Source organism: Aquarana catesbeiana, linkage group LG06, assembly GCF_042186555.1.
Source record: "Aquarana catesbeiana isolate 2022-GZ linkage group LG06, ASM4218655v1, whole genome shotgun sequence".
In the NCBI taxonomy this organism is placed as follows: Eukaryota; Metazoa; Chordata; class Amphibia; order Anura; family Ranidae; genus Aquarana; species Aquarana catesbeiana.
In genome coordinates, this window is record NC_133329.1 from 60,227,924 (window position 1) to 60,242,563 (window position 14,640).

At 46.3% G+C, this 14,640-nt stretch overlaps 1 pseudogene; it reads left to right on the forward strand.

The window, feature by feature from the left end:
* LOC141147971 (interferon-induced very large GTPase 1-like) overlaps nt 1-14,640 on the forward strand; it is a 75,744-nt pseudogene that overhangs the window by 30,601 nt on the left and 30,503 nt on the right.

Below are 14,640 nucleotides of genomic sequence, written 5' to 3' on the forward strand. Positions count from 1 at the left end.
AATACTGTTCTGATTTCTGCCGCTGGGCACCTGACTCTGGGTGGAATGACCCAGTTCTAAGAAGTCAGTTCAGGTTAGGCTTATCAGACCCCATCAAAGACTCCTTAGTACAATAACCTGAACCAAAGTCATTGAATGAAGCCATGCAAGTAGCCATCCGTATAGACAGGCGTTTACAGGAAAGGCGTACAGAGAGGTTTGTTTCTTTGTCCCCCAGTACGCTGCCTTCTTCTTCATAATTTCCTGAGCCCTCTCAACCTCTCCAGAAGGATGAACCCATGCAAATTGGTGCTACCCATTTATCCCCTGGGGAAAAGGCTAGAAGGAGATCTCAGGGACTCTGCTTATATTGTGGCAACCACGGCCACTTTGTCGCTGGCTGTCCTAATAAGCCGAGAAATGCCAAGAGTCTAGTGAGGTTGGGGTCCGCTTCTATAGATCATACTGTGTCTGTTTCCCTCAGAGATACATTAATTGTTCCTGCACAACTTAGTTCTGTCAAGTTTTGACAGAACTAAGTCTTGACTAAGTATACATTTCCACAATGATATCATCTATGTTCTTTTTCTACAGCCTCAAGCAATCCTGAAGTGTTGAAGTGATGGCTTTCCTCAACTCAGCGTCACACATTTTGAACCATCTGAAAGGAAAATTGATCGACATATTTTCAGAAGATGTGGATGGTTTGTGTGATGAGTTGGACTCTCTGAGTTTAATAACCAAGGAAAATGATGTTGACCTGTATAATAGCCCCGTGCAGAAAGTTCATAATATATTAAACACTATTCTGAAGGAAGGAGAATTGGCCTCTAAAACATTGCTGGAGCATTTGGAGAACATGACATCAAAATTTCCATCCTTATGTTTTCTGAAAAGTAAGTTCATTTATAATTATTAAATGACTGAGGTAGAGGAGAAACTTTTCTGATTTAAAACATGCATTACAGGGTGCAGTCACAACACTCAATTTACCAACTATAAGGTGATCTAATTCATGTACATCTGTCATTTTTATAACTATGATTTTCTACATTGGTGAGATCAGGGGTCAAGTCCTGGGAAAAAACGTCTGGGAACTAACCCAAGTTTCCTGCCCCCCCCCCACAAATTTTTACTGACACAGAAAAAAGTACCTAAAATGGCCTTTTGTAGTGCTAAACAGTGCAAATATCAATATTTAAGCTATAAACACGTAGCTAAAGCTATTAGCGATGTGTTTAAGTTAAACGAAAGTAAAAAAACCTATATTTCTCCATTTACATGACGGTCAGGTTAATATAAGCTTGCCAGCACAGAGTTCTCCCATACATCAGAGTCTGCAAGATGCCACCTTATAGTGCAAGGGAACTCTGACAAAGGGGAACGTTGCAGATCATGATCTAAGGGGGAACTCTGATGTAAGGGGGGTTCTGGTGAACAAAGACCACCTTATATCAGAGTCCACTGCATTCCCCTTTATATCAGAGATCCCACTTACATCAGTGTCTGCAGAATTGCCCTTTACATCAGAGTTTGCCTTTACATCAGGGTCCACAGAGTTCCCCCTTGCACTGTAAGGGGGAATCCTGCAGGCTCTGATGTAAAGGGGAATGTCGGGAACTCTGATGTGGGGTGGGGGGGACTTTGGTGACCAAAGATCACCTTCCGCAGAGTGAATACCCAAAGGTAAGGGGGGGTTCCTGATATAAGGTGGAACCTTTATATCGGTGCCCCCTTACATTATTGCATTCACTTCCCCTTACATCAGTGACCCCCCCTCAGACTGGCCTGGCGGCGCTGTCACTGACCTCACACCAAGTGCACCATGCAGGGCTCAGTCAGATGGCTCCATCTTGGCGAATCTAGAAAGGAGGGAGGTGTCGTCCCAATAGGCACTGTATGTTTCTAGAGGTGAACCCCCATCCCAATTTTTTTACCAAACCCAAGCACCCCCTATCGGAGTGCAGTTCCTCTGACGGGACTTTTTACATGGGGTTACTGCTAATAAAGTAGAAAGTAGTAGAAGTTTTTGTATAAAAGTATTGTAGTTTATTAATTTGACATCTAAAAATCATTACACATGACCTAACCGTATATACAATAAAATGGATGCATGTAAACAGGGAGAAATAAATCTATGAAGAGAATGACCAATTGCAATGATACAGGTAAGTAAAAAAACAATGATCATAGAAACCCGACGTTTCGAGGTAAGCAAAAGGGTTGACCTCTTCTTCAGGGGTAACGACAATTGGTCAGAGTGGGTATTTCATCTAAAAAGTTAACAAAAAGCAGAGCAGGAGTAAGTGGATGAACATCTCAGACATTCACAGCAGGAGGCAGTAGAGAGCATGTAGTTTACATTACAAAGGTCAATTGACATTAACATGTATTACATCATTTGTAGGTTCTAGGCATATACATACAGAAATTTCATACTGACCCCTTAAAATTCATATGGTAATTCCCATGGACATTTCCAGCATCCAGTGCAAAACAAGGGATTGCCGTCCGTCACGGCCACACAGGGATCACAGGCCCGAGGTTCGAGGAGAGAAAGAGGAGGCCAGGTAGATCACAGGAATAAAAGGCCAGGGTAGACTGAGGTTGCTTCACAAAGAATATCCCCAACAAAGGAAACAGACACCGTCACCCCTTCACTGCGAGGCTTAAAACAGCCTGTTTGGTGGAATTAGAGGGTGGGGGGTAAAATCCCGCTGCAATATAAATACTTTAATGAGAATCTTAAGGGAGCCTAGTATGAATGCAATACTATTCTCAAAAGTATGAGGGGTATTGGGGTTAGCAGATAAGATCTACCCGGGATTGTGGGTATAAAACATATCAGACACGTACCTAAGAAAATGGGGGTGAGTGAAATCAGATCATGGATCCCAGTTCATGCAGCAAGGAGATATTTAGATAATACCCAAGGTCAGAGTGGGCAGGAATCCAAAAAGGTATGCAGGTTCCCAGGTTGGGTGTAAGCCCGCATAGGTCTTCAGATTATAAAGCACATCAGGGAAATATTATAAGTAAATAAACGGTTAACTGGCCTTTTATTCCTGTGATCTACCTGGCCTCCTCTTTCTCTCCTCGAACCTCGGGCCTGTGATCCCTGTGTGGCCGTGACGGACGGCAATCCCTTGTTTTGCACTGGATGCTGGAAATGTCCATGGGAATTACCATATGAATTTTAAGGGGTCAGTATGAAATTTCTGTATGTATATGCCTAGAACCTACAAATGATGTAATACATGTTAATGTCAATTGACCTTTGTAATGTAAACTACATGCTCTCTACTGCCTCCTGCTGTGAATGTCTGAGATGTTCATCCACTTACTCCTGCTCTGCTTTTTGTTAACTTTTTAGATGAAATACCCACTCTGACCAATTGTCGTTACCCCTGAAGAAGAGGTCAACCCTTTTGCTTACCTCGAAACGTCGGGTTTCTTTGATCATTGGTTTTTTACTTACCTGTATCATTGCAATTGGTCATTCTCTTCATAGATCTATTTCTCCCTGTTTGCATGCATCCATTGTATTATATATACGGTTAGGTCATGTGTAATGATTTTTAGATGGCAAATTAATAAACTACAATACTTTTATACAAAAACTTCTACTACTTTCTACTTTATTAGAGGTAATCTCCTCTCCAAGGTCCACACACATCTGACTTCTCCCGTGACCCCCATCCCAGCAGCGCTCCCACTCTTGACTCCTCTCCAGACTCCTCCTCAGAGACTGCAGACATTATAAAAGACAAGAGATGGTCATAGATTGCAGACATGATACAAGAGATGGTCAGAGATTGCAGACACGATACAAGCAATGGTTAGATATTGCGGACATTGTACAGGAGATGGTTAGATGCTGCGGACATGGTACAGGAGATGGTTAGAGGCTAAGTGAAAATGTTTTCCTCCCCGAGGTCATGTGACTCATTAGTGTTACAAGGTCTCAGGTGTGAATGGGGAGCAAGTGTGTTAAATTTGGTGTTATCGCTCTCACTCTCTGATACTGGTCACTGGAGGTTCAACATGGCACCTCATGGCAAAGAACTCTCTGAGGATCTGAAAAAAAAAGAATTGTTGCTCTACATAAAGATGGCCTAAACTATAAGAAGATTGCCAAGACCCTAAAACTGAGCTACAGCACGGTGGCCAAGACTATACAGCGGTTTAACAGGACAGGTTCTACTCAGAACAGGCCTCGCCATGGTCAACCAAAGAAGTTGAGTGCACATGCTCAGAGTCATATCCAGAGGTTGTCTTTGGGAAATAGACACATGAGTGCTGCCAGTAGAGGTAAAGAGGTGGGGGGTCAGCCTGTCAGTGCTCAGACCATACGCAACACACTGCATCAAATTGGTCTGCATGGCTGTTGTCCCAGAAGGAAGCCTCTTCTAAAGATGATGCACAAGAAAGCCTGCAAACTGTTTGCTGAAAACAAGCAGACTAAGGACATGGATTACTAGAACCATGTCCCGTGGTCTGATGAGACCAAGATAAACGTATTTGGTTCAGATGGTGTCAAGCATGTGTCGCGGCAACCAGGTGAGGAGTACAAAGACAAGTGTGTCTTGCCTACAGTTAAGCATGGTGGTGGGAGTGTCATGGTCTGACTGGGCCGCAGGGCAGTATTCCAACATAACAACCCCAAAAACACCCCCAAGATGACCCCTGCCTTGCTAAAGAAGCTGAGGGTAAAGATGATGGACTGGCCAAGCATGTCTCCAGACCTAAACCCTATTGCGCATCTGTGGGGCATCCTGAAATGGAAGGTGGAGGAGCGCAAGGTTTCTAACATCCACCAGCTCCGTGATTTCGTCATGGAGGAGTAGAAGAGGACTCAGGTGGCAACCTGTGAAGCTCTGGTGAACTCCATGCCCAAGAGGGTTAAAGTCAGTGCTGGAAAATAATGGTGGCCACACAAAATATTGACACTTTTGCCCCAATTTGGACATTTTCATGTAGGGGTGTACTCACTTTTGTTGCCAGCGGTTTAGACATTAATGGCTGTGTGTTGAGTTATTTTGAGGGGACAGCAAATTTACACTGCTATACAAGCTGTACACTCACTACTTTACATTGTAGCAAAGTGTCATTTTTTTCAGTGTTGTCACATGAAAATATATAATAAAATATTTACAAAAATGTGAGGGGTGTACTCACTTTTGTGAGATACTGTATATACTGGAATTTATGCAGCCTTTACTTTCTGACTGCCTATCACATTTCTTGAGGTGCTAAAATGCCAGGGAAGTACAACCCCCCACCCCCAAATTAACCCTTTTTGGAAAGTAGACACCCCATGGAATTTTCTGAGAGGCATGTGACTGGAGACCATGGAAGATTTTATTTTTTGTCACAAGTTTTTGAAAAATTAAAGTTGTGCTAAAGGTTTACATTTAAAAAAATGGCCCGATCGTCTTCTTCTGGGGTCCCATGGCAGCTCTCTTGGCTCCTCCCCGCAATAGCTAACCCCCTTGCGGGCACGCTCCCGTGTCATACACTCGGCGTACATAGATGCCAAGTGTATGACTCTGCCCCGCCCCCCCCGGCGGCTGCATCAATGGATTTGATTGATAGCAGCGGGAGCCAATGGCTGCGCTGCTATCAATCTATCCAATGAAGAGCCCAGAACGATGCAGGATCGCGCCCATGGAAGTTTGGGGCTCCGGTAAGTAAAACGGGGGTTTGGGGGGGGCCCGGACAGTGCAAGTTGTTTTTTCACCTTAATGCATGGGATGCATTAAGGTGAAAAAACACGCGGCTTTACAACCTCTTTAAAAAAAAAAAAAAAAAAAACTTTTTTTTTTTTTTTTTTTTGGTTTTACACAAAGCTGTCACCTATATATTAGATATTGCTAAGACATGCCATGGGTATATGTAGAATTACACCCCAAAATACATTCTTCTGCTTTTCCTGAGTACGGGCATACCACATGTGTGAGACTTTTTGGGAGCCTAGCCGCGTACAGAACCCCGGAAACCAATCAATGCCTTCAGGATTTCAAAGGGCGTAAATTGCTTATTTCACTTCCTCACTACCTATCACAATTTCGGAGGCCCTGAAATGCCAAGATAGGACAAACCCTCCCCCCACCCTAAATGACCCCTTTTTGGAAAGTAAACACCCCACGACATTTGCTGAGAGGCATGTTGAGCCCATAGAATATTTTATTTTTTTGCCACAAGTTTCTAAAAAATGAAAAAAATTTTTTTTACACAGTTGTCATTTAAACCATTTATTGCTCACACATGCCATGGGTATATGTGGAATTACACCCCAAAATACATTCTGCTGCTTCTCCTGAGTATGGGGATACCACATGTGTGAGACTATTTGGCAACCTAGCTGTGCACAGGTGCCGAAAACCAATGAGTGCCTTCAGGATTTTAAAGGCCGTAAATTCCTTGTTTCGTTCCTCACGACCTCACAGTTTTGGAGGCCCTGAAATGCCAAGATAACACAACCCCCCCCCCAAAATGACCCATTTTTGGAAAGTAGACATTAGGGATGGGCTGAACGGACCCCTGTTCGGTTCGCACCCGAACTTTCGAACACCGCGAAAGTTCGGACCCGAATAACGAACCCCATTAAAAGAGGTTGCAAAGGTAAAAGTTTTCACCTTAATGCATTCTATGCATTAAGGTGAAAAAACATCTGACAATACCGCCCCCCCAGCCCCCCCCCGTTTTACTTACCTGACCCCTCGAAAGTCCCGCGCTCGCTCCCGACATCCTCTTTGCCGCTCAGCCTGGCTGTTGATTGGTTACAGTGGATGGCTTGAAAGCAGCGCAGCCATTGGCTCGCGCTGCTGTCAATCACATCCAATGACGCGCCACGCCGGGGGGGTAGGGCCGAGTGATACAGTGAGCGGCTATGGCCGCCGGCTGTATCACGGGAGCGCGCCCGCAAGCACTCAACACCATGTGAGGGAGCTCGCATGAAGGTGTTGAGTCCTTGCAGGGGGGAGCCGAGACAGCCGACGAGGGACCCCAGAAGACCAGGTTCGGGGCCACTCTGTGCAAAACGAGCTGCACAGTGGAGGTAAGTATAACATGTTTGTTATTTAAAAAAAAAAATAAAAAATTAACTTTAGTGATCCTTTAAAGTCAATGGAACCCGAATGTCAAATATCAAAAATGCCCATTTTGAAGGCTTAAATGCAAGTAATTAGGCATACGATGGTTATAGGGGTCCAGGTCCTGCCCTGGGGGACATGTATCAATAAAAAAAAAACTTTGTAAAAAACGCCATTTTTAAATGAGTAGTGATTTTTGGATTTTTAAAATGAAAACCTAAAAATGAAAAATTCCTTCCAATATAGTGTCTGGGGGGTCCCCTTATGCCGTGTACACACGGGCAGACTTTTCGACCAGACTGGTCCAACGGGACAAATCCGTCGGACAATCAGACCGTGTGTGGGCTTCATCGGACCTTCAGCGGACTTTTTCGGGCGAAAATCAGACGGACTTTAGATTTGAAACATGTTTCAAATCTTTGGGACGGACTCGAAGTCCGGTCGAAAAATCCACTCGTCTGTATGCTAGTCCGACGGATGAAAACCGATGCTAGGGCAGCTATTGGCTACTGGCTATCAACTTCCTTATTTTAGTCCGGTCGTACATCATCACGTACGAATCCGTTGGACTTTGGTGTGATCGTGTGTAGGCAAGTCCATTCGTTCGAAAGTCCGTCGGAAGTCTGTCAAAAGTCAGTCGAACCTTTGATGCCGAAAAGTCCGCCCGTGTGTACACGGCATTAGTCTAACTGTAAAGTGGCAGATCTGTACCATGTCTAGAATCTGCTGTAGCAATAATTGAATTTATAAAGCCAAAAAAATTTGATATTTTTCCTTTAAGCTGCCTTTATTTTGCTCAGCAACAGCTGGGGAGCCAGTGTGTATGATGAGGCCACAATGTAGTGCATTGGGAACAAGATTAGAGATTTTTTGGATACATTCTGGTGTCACTTTGACTTTGGATAGAAGTAACGGGTGTGTTAAAATTAGTCTTTGGGTATCGTGATGCCTTCCCACCGTAACCCTTGTAACTTGGGGGACAGGTAGCAGGTACAAAAGCTTCCTGGGATAAGCAGGCTTTCAGGCACAGATACCAGAACAAGTGAAGTAGTGACAAACAGTGAAGTGTTTAATGGTGATAATTACAAGTCTATAGAGGTGCTGTACAGTGTTAAAAAAAAAAAAACAGAACAAAATAGCCAAACAAAAACCTAGCCGTGGCTCGGTTCTAACTATACACTATGCAGGCCCTAACTACCAGGCTGAGCAAGCCTACCACTTATCAGTTTCCACATAAACTGCTTAACAGCTTTTTACCAACCTTTTTGCTCTCACAGACCAGTGTTGTCTGTGTTTCCCAGGCAGAGAGCAAAGGCTGTCTCCTCAGGTGAGCTTAAATTAGCCTGGGGAAGAGGACCAAGACCCGAACTGGATCATGGATCAGAGATTCCTGAATGTGTTCGAGAGGAGCCTGGGAGACGTATGCACCTGTCAAACAGGTGCTGAAAAATTTGACTTTGGGTGTCGGTGGCGCCTTCCCACCGTAACCCTATAGAGGTACTCTTAATGAAAGCAAGAATTTGCCCTGCTGTAAAAATTGCAACGATATGCACCTGTCAAACAGGTGCTGAAAAATTGGTGTTTAGGTGTCGGTGGCGCCTTCTCACCGTAACTCTATAGAGGTACTTGTGACAGACCTAGGCAGGACAGAGGCTTTTGGAGGGGACTGAATGCTAGCCTCTTGCCCACTGATTATGGGCCCTGGCATTTGGGGGAGCGGTGCTCTTTGTGAGCTGTGTGCTCTGGGGGCCCTTGAGGTGACGTTACTTTAGATTCGGGTCCATGACCCTCAAGACACACAGACTCTGGGGACCCAGGATGTGCCGTTGTGACGAGAGTCACTGGTGGGGGCACGGGGTGGGTGAGAACCCCACTGTGATCTGTGATAGTCAGACTCAATGCTGTATATATGTATATATAATGTGTGCTGTCTCATTGTGTTGTGTACTATTTGCTGTGCTAGTTTGGGGTGTGGTTGTATTCCAATGTTCTATTGTGTCTGTCTGCCTTGGATTATGGGATGTTTATCTCTATGGAGGGAGGGGGGATTCCTCCAGCAGCCCCCCTGCTAAGACTGTTTACTGATGAGAAGTTAAGCACACCTGACCTGTGTGTCCATTGTCATTGGACAGTTTAATCCGCCCTGTTTTCCAAGGGTTGGGGGAAGTGTTTTGAAGTGGGATCTGTATAACATGTGTTTGAATAAAGAGTCATTCCTGCTTGAACCTCAAGACAGAGCATCTTGTCTCGTACTTGGGGGAGAATTATTTGTATGGGTTCCTTGTTCGGCTGATTGAAGTGCTCGGTAGCTGCCTTTGTGTTTGGGTATGGAATGTCCTAAATGACTTTAACCCCTTTCATACTCGGGGTATCGTTACAGTACTCTTGATGAAAGCAAGAATTTGCCTTGCTGTAAAAAATTGCATTGTCAAACAGGTGCTGAAAAATTGGTCTTTGGGTGTTAATTGTGCCCATGAAACCTGTACCAAAAACATTCTTGCAGATGAAATGATTGAACACCCTCAAAGCTAGGCAGCCTCAAAGTCCTGCAGAGATTCCACATGCCAAAAAGACTTAATCAGTGACATCGGCATCAGGGGCTTCATAGCTGGTAATCCAGGACTGATTCATTTTTATAAAAGTCAAACGGTCCACAGAGTCTGTGGACAGACGCGTTCTATGATCAGTAACGAAACCTCCTGCAGCACTGAATGCCCGTTCTGAAAGCACACTGGATGCCGGGCAGCCCAACAACTCAATAGCATACTGGGCAAGTTCTGGCCAGTGGTCTATTCCCATGAACCAGTAAGCCAGTGGATCGTCAGCTGGAAAGCTCTCCATCTCTTTTTTGGCCCCGAGGTAATCGTCCACCTTGTGATGCAGACGCTGCTGATGGGAAGTGGAAGCTGACAGCCTGGGTGGCGAGGACTAAAAAAATTCAGAAATGCCTCACTTAGGCGGACGCCTGCTCCAATGCTCCTTTTTTGACCAACAAAAGACTCAAAACAACGTTTTCCACCACACTGCAACCTACTAGAGTCAGGAAAAACGTTCAATAAAATCCTCTTTATGTGTCCTCAAGAGATTTTATCCTCTGCACTCTCTGTGGGGACGGGATGAGTTCAGAGACCTTCCCCTTATAACGGTGGTCAAGGAGGGTTGTCAACCAGTAATCATCCTTCTCCTTTATGCCACATATTCTTGGGTCCTTTCTCAGGCTTTGAAGCATGAGGTTGCCCATGTGCCTCAAATTTGCCGAGGCTTGAGAAGCAGACTCCTCGGGGTCACTCAGGATGACAGCATCTGGAACTTCCTCCTCCCAGCCACATACTACTCCCAAAGGTCCTGGGGTTGGAAAGCCATCGCTTACAGATTGATGCATGTCTTCCTCTTCTTCAAAGCCTATGAAAGTGCCAGAATCCTCTTCCTCATCCTTCTCCCCTCTCTCCTCCTGTGTGTTCTGTGACATAGGAACGCCTGCTCCAATGCTCCTTTCTTGACCAACGGAAGACTCAAAACAACGTTTTCCACCACACTGTAACCTACTAGAGTCAGGAAAAACGTTCAATAAAATCCTCTTTATGTGTCCTCAAGAGATTTTATCCTCTGCACTCTCTGTGGGGACGGGATGAGTTCAGAGACCTTCCCCTTATAACGGTGGTCAAGGAGGGTTGTCAACCAGTAATCATCCTTCTCCTTTATGCCACATATTCTTGGGTCCTTTCTCAGGCTTTGAAGCATGAGGTTGCCCATGTGCCTCAAATTTGCCGAGGCTTGAGAAGCAGACTCCTCGGGGTCACTCAGGATGACAGCATCTGGAACTTCCTCCTCCCAGCCACATACTACTCCCAAAGGTCCTGGGGTTGGAAAGCCATCGCTTACAGATTGATGCATGTCTTCCTCTTCTTCAAAGCCTATGAAAGTGCCAGAATCCTCTTCCTCATCCTTCTCCCCTCTCTCCTCCTGTGTGTTCTGTGACATAGGAACGCCTGCTCCAATGCTCCTTTCTTGACCAACGGAAGACTCAAAACAACGTTTTCCACCACACTGTAACCTACTAGAGTCAGGAAAAACGTTCAATAAAATCCTCTTTAATGTGTCCTCAAGAGATTTTATCCTCTGCACTCTCTGTGGGGACGGGATGAGTTCAGAGACCTTCCCCTTATAACGGTGGTCAAGGAGGGTTGTCAACCAGTAATCATCCTTCTCCTTTATGCCACATATTCTTGGGTCCTTTCTCAGGCTTTGAAGCATGAGGTTGCCCATGTGCCTCAAATTTGCAGAGGCTTGAGAAGCAGACTCCTCGGGGTCACTCAGGATGACAGCATCTGGAACTTCCTCCTCCCAGCCACGTACTACTCCCAAAGATCCTGGGGTTGGAAAGCCATCGCTTACAGATTGACGCATGTCTTCCTCTTCTTCAAAGCCTATGAAAGTGCCAGAATCCTCCTCCTCATCCTTCTCCCCTCTCTCCTCCTGTGTGTTCTGTGACATAGGAATGATGGTGTCTGGATAAAGTGGGCCTTGAAAGGAAAGGAAGTCCTCCTCTTCCTCCTGCTGCTCTGCCTCCAGTGCCCTGTCCATAATGCCACGCAGAGTCTGCTCCAGCAGGAACACAACAGGGATTGTGTCACTGATGCATGCTCTGTCACTGCTCACCATCCTTGTGGCCTCTTCAAATGGTGACAATACAGTGCATGCATCCTTAATGATCAGCCATTGGCGTGGGGAAAAAAAGCCGAGGCGGCCTGAGCCTGTCGTCGTGCCGTACTGACACAAGTACTTGTTGACAGCCCTCTGCTGCATGTATAGCCGCTGCAGCATTCCCAAAGTTGAGTTCCACCTGGTGGGCATGTTACAAATCAGGCGGTTTATGGGCAGGTGTAATTCCCGCTGAATTTCAGCCAACCGAGCACTGGCTGTGTATGACCACTTGAAATGGCTACAGACTCTTCTGGCCTGCTTTAGTACATCTTGCAACCCTGGGTACGTACTTAGGAAACGCTGCACCACCAAATTGAGGACATGTGCCAGGCATGGCACATGTGTCAACTTTCCCTGTCTAAGGGCGGACAGGAGGTTTGAGCCACCATTTCTGGCTCCAGCTGGTGTGGTGTGATGTGAACCACCTTAGGGCCTGTCCTTGCAGAGCTGCAAGAATCCTTGCTCCGGTGTGGTTCCTGTCCCCTAAACACACCAGCTGAAGCACTGCATGGCACCATTTAGACTCTGGGAAAAGCCCTTTGAACCCTTAGGGGGTACCTGATGTTCATAGGACAATTCTGCAGAGGAGGGCATGGAGGTGGCGGAGGAAGAGGTGGGGGTAGAGCTCACAGGTCTGGCATCATCACCACCAGTGTATGGAGACATGGGGGCACAACAAGCTGCAGCACTGAGCCTTGTCCTGCATCCTGCAAGAAGCGTTACCCAGTGTGCTGTGAACAAAATATATCGTCCCTGCCCATGCCCACGTGTCAGCAGTAAGGTGGATTTTACGGCTGACTGCCTTGCCCAATGATGCCAGAATATTCCCTTCCATGTGATGGTAGAGAGATGGAACGGCCTTACGTGAAAAGTAGTAGCGACTGGGAACCTGCAATTGTGGTACAGCACATTGTGCAAATTCACGGAAGGGGGCAGAATCCACCAGGCTGAAAGGCAGAGCCAACAGCTTTGACAAGCTTGCATTCAGGCGCTGGGCATGTGGGTGGCAGGGACTGTATTTTTTTCCCTGTCAGTGGAGGCTGCTGAAAGGTAATGACTCGGTATCGCAGGGGCAGACTGAAGTGGGTATGGAGGAGGAGGAGGAGGGACAGATTTGTGCCCCTTTTGTGTGTCTTTTAGGTGCTCTTGCCAACGGGCTGAGTGGTTGGACGCTAAATGTCTTGTTAGGCATGTGGTACCCAAATGGTTGGTGTTTTTGCCACGTTTGATGTGCCTGTGACACAGTTTGCAGATAGCAACAGTGCGGTCAGCTGCAGATGTGCTGATAAAGGCCCAGACAGCTGAGCTGTGGGGAGTGGGCCGGGAGATAACACCTACAGAATGTGATGGAATAGGGTGGCTGCCCTCTATTCTTTCTTGATGTCGACCTCCTTGGGGTTGTGCCACCTCACCTTCAGTTTCCTCCTCTGCTCTATCTGGCACCCAAGTCGCATCAGTGACCTCATCATCATCATCATCTCCATCCCCTCCATCTTCATCATTACCACTGGAGACAACTTGGCAATACACTGCGGCTTGCGGAACATTAATGCCAATTTGTCTACCCGTGTTCCTCCCACAATCTAGGCTCATGTTCCTGTCATCCTCAACCTCAGAATCAGCATCTGAATCCAGTAATGGCTGGGCATCATCAAGGCGCAAGTGGCTGATGCTGTGGTCAGATAGCTCAGCTGACTCCTCAATGGCTGATGTTAGGGCTATGGTAGGAATAGATGTGGACATGGAGGCAGGTTTATCCACTCTGACAACTGCAGAGGACTGCACATTTCTCTCTGCTTGTGTAACAGAGGATGAGGAGGATTAGAAAGGTTTAGTAAGCCAGTCCACCACCTCCTCTGCATGCTGTGGCTGGACAGCACGGGCAAACTCACTAAACAGAGCAAATGATGCCTTGCTTAAGGACTGACCACCACCACATCCACCTTTGCCTGTGGACACATTTGTTGCTGGCCCCCTTACAGTGCCAAGGGAATATCTGCCTCTCCTTGTTGTCCTCCCAGACATTATTTGGAGGGAGGGGGCAGTGCTTATAAGCAAATGTAAAGGAGAAGTTGAAATCTGTACGTAGATGCACTTTAATCAATGTAAAGAGGTGTTTGGTGCCCTTAAATTTGAGTACTTGCACTACACAGACACACTCCACGGATACAATATAATATACTGCAATATAATGCGCCAAACATACAGTGATGCACAGAACTATATGGCGTTAAACTGGCAGTAATACACACAAAACTATATGGCGTTAAACTGGCAGTAACACACGCAAAACTATACGGCGTTAAACTGGCAGTAACGCACGCAAAACTATATGGCATTAAACTGGCAGTAACGTACGCAAAACTATATGACGTTAAACTGGCAGTAACGGCGCAAAACTATATGGCATTAAACTGGCAGTAATGCACGCAAAACTATATGGCGTTAAACTGGCAGTAACGCAGGCAAAAATATATGGCGTTAAACTGGCAGTAACGCACGCAAAACTATATGGGGTAAAACTGTTCCAGCGTCACCCATCAGTGCCCACAGTGCCATCCATTAGTGCCATCCATCGGTGCCCACAGTGCCACCCATCAGTGCCCACAGTGCCACCCATCAGTGCCACCCACAGTGCCACCCATCAGTGCCCACAGTGCCACCCATTAACGCCCACATCAGTGCAACAGTGCTGCACATCAGTGCCACCTATCAGTGCCCATCAGTGCCACCTATCAGTGCCCATCATTGTCACCTACCAGTGCCCATAAGTGCCCATCAGTGCCGCCCATCACTGCCCGTCAGAGCCACCCATCAGTGCCCCCCATCAGTGCCGCCAATCAGTGCCCCCCATCAGTGGTAC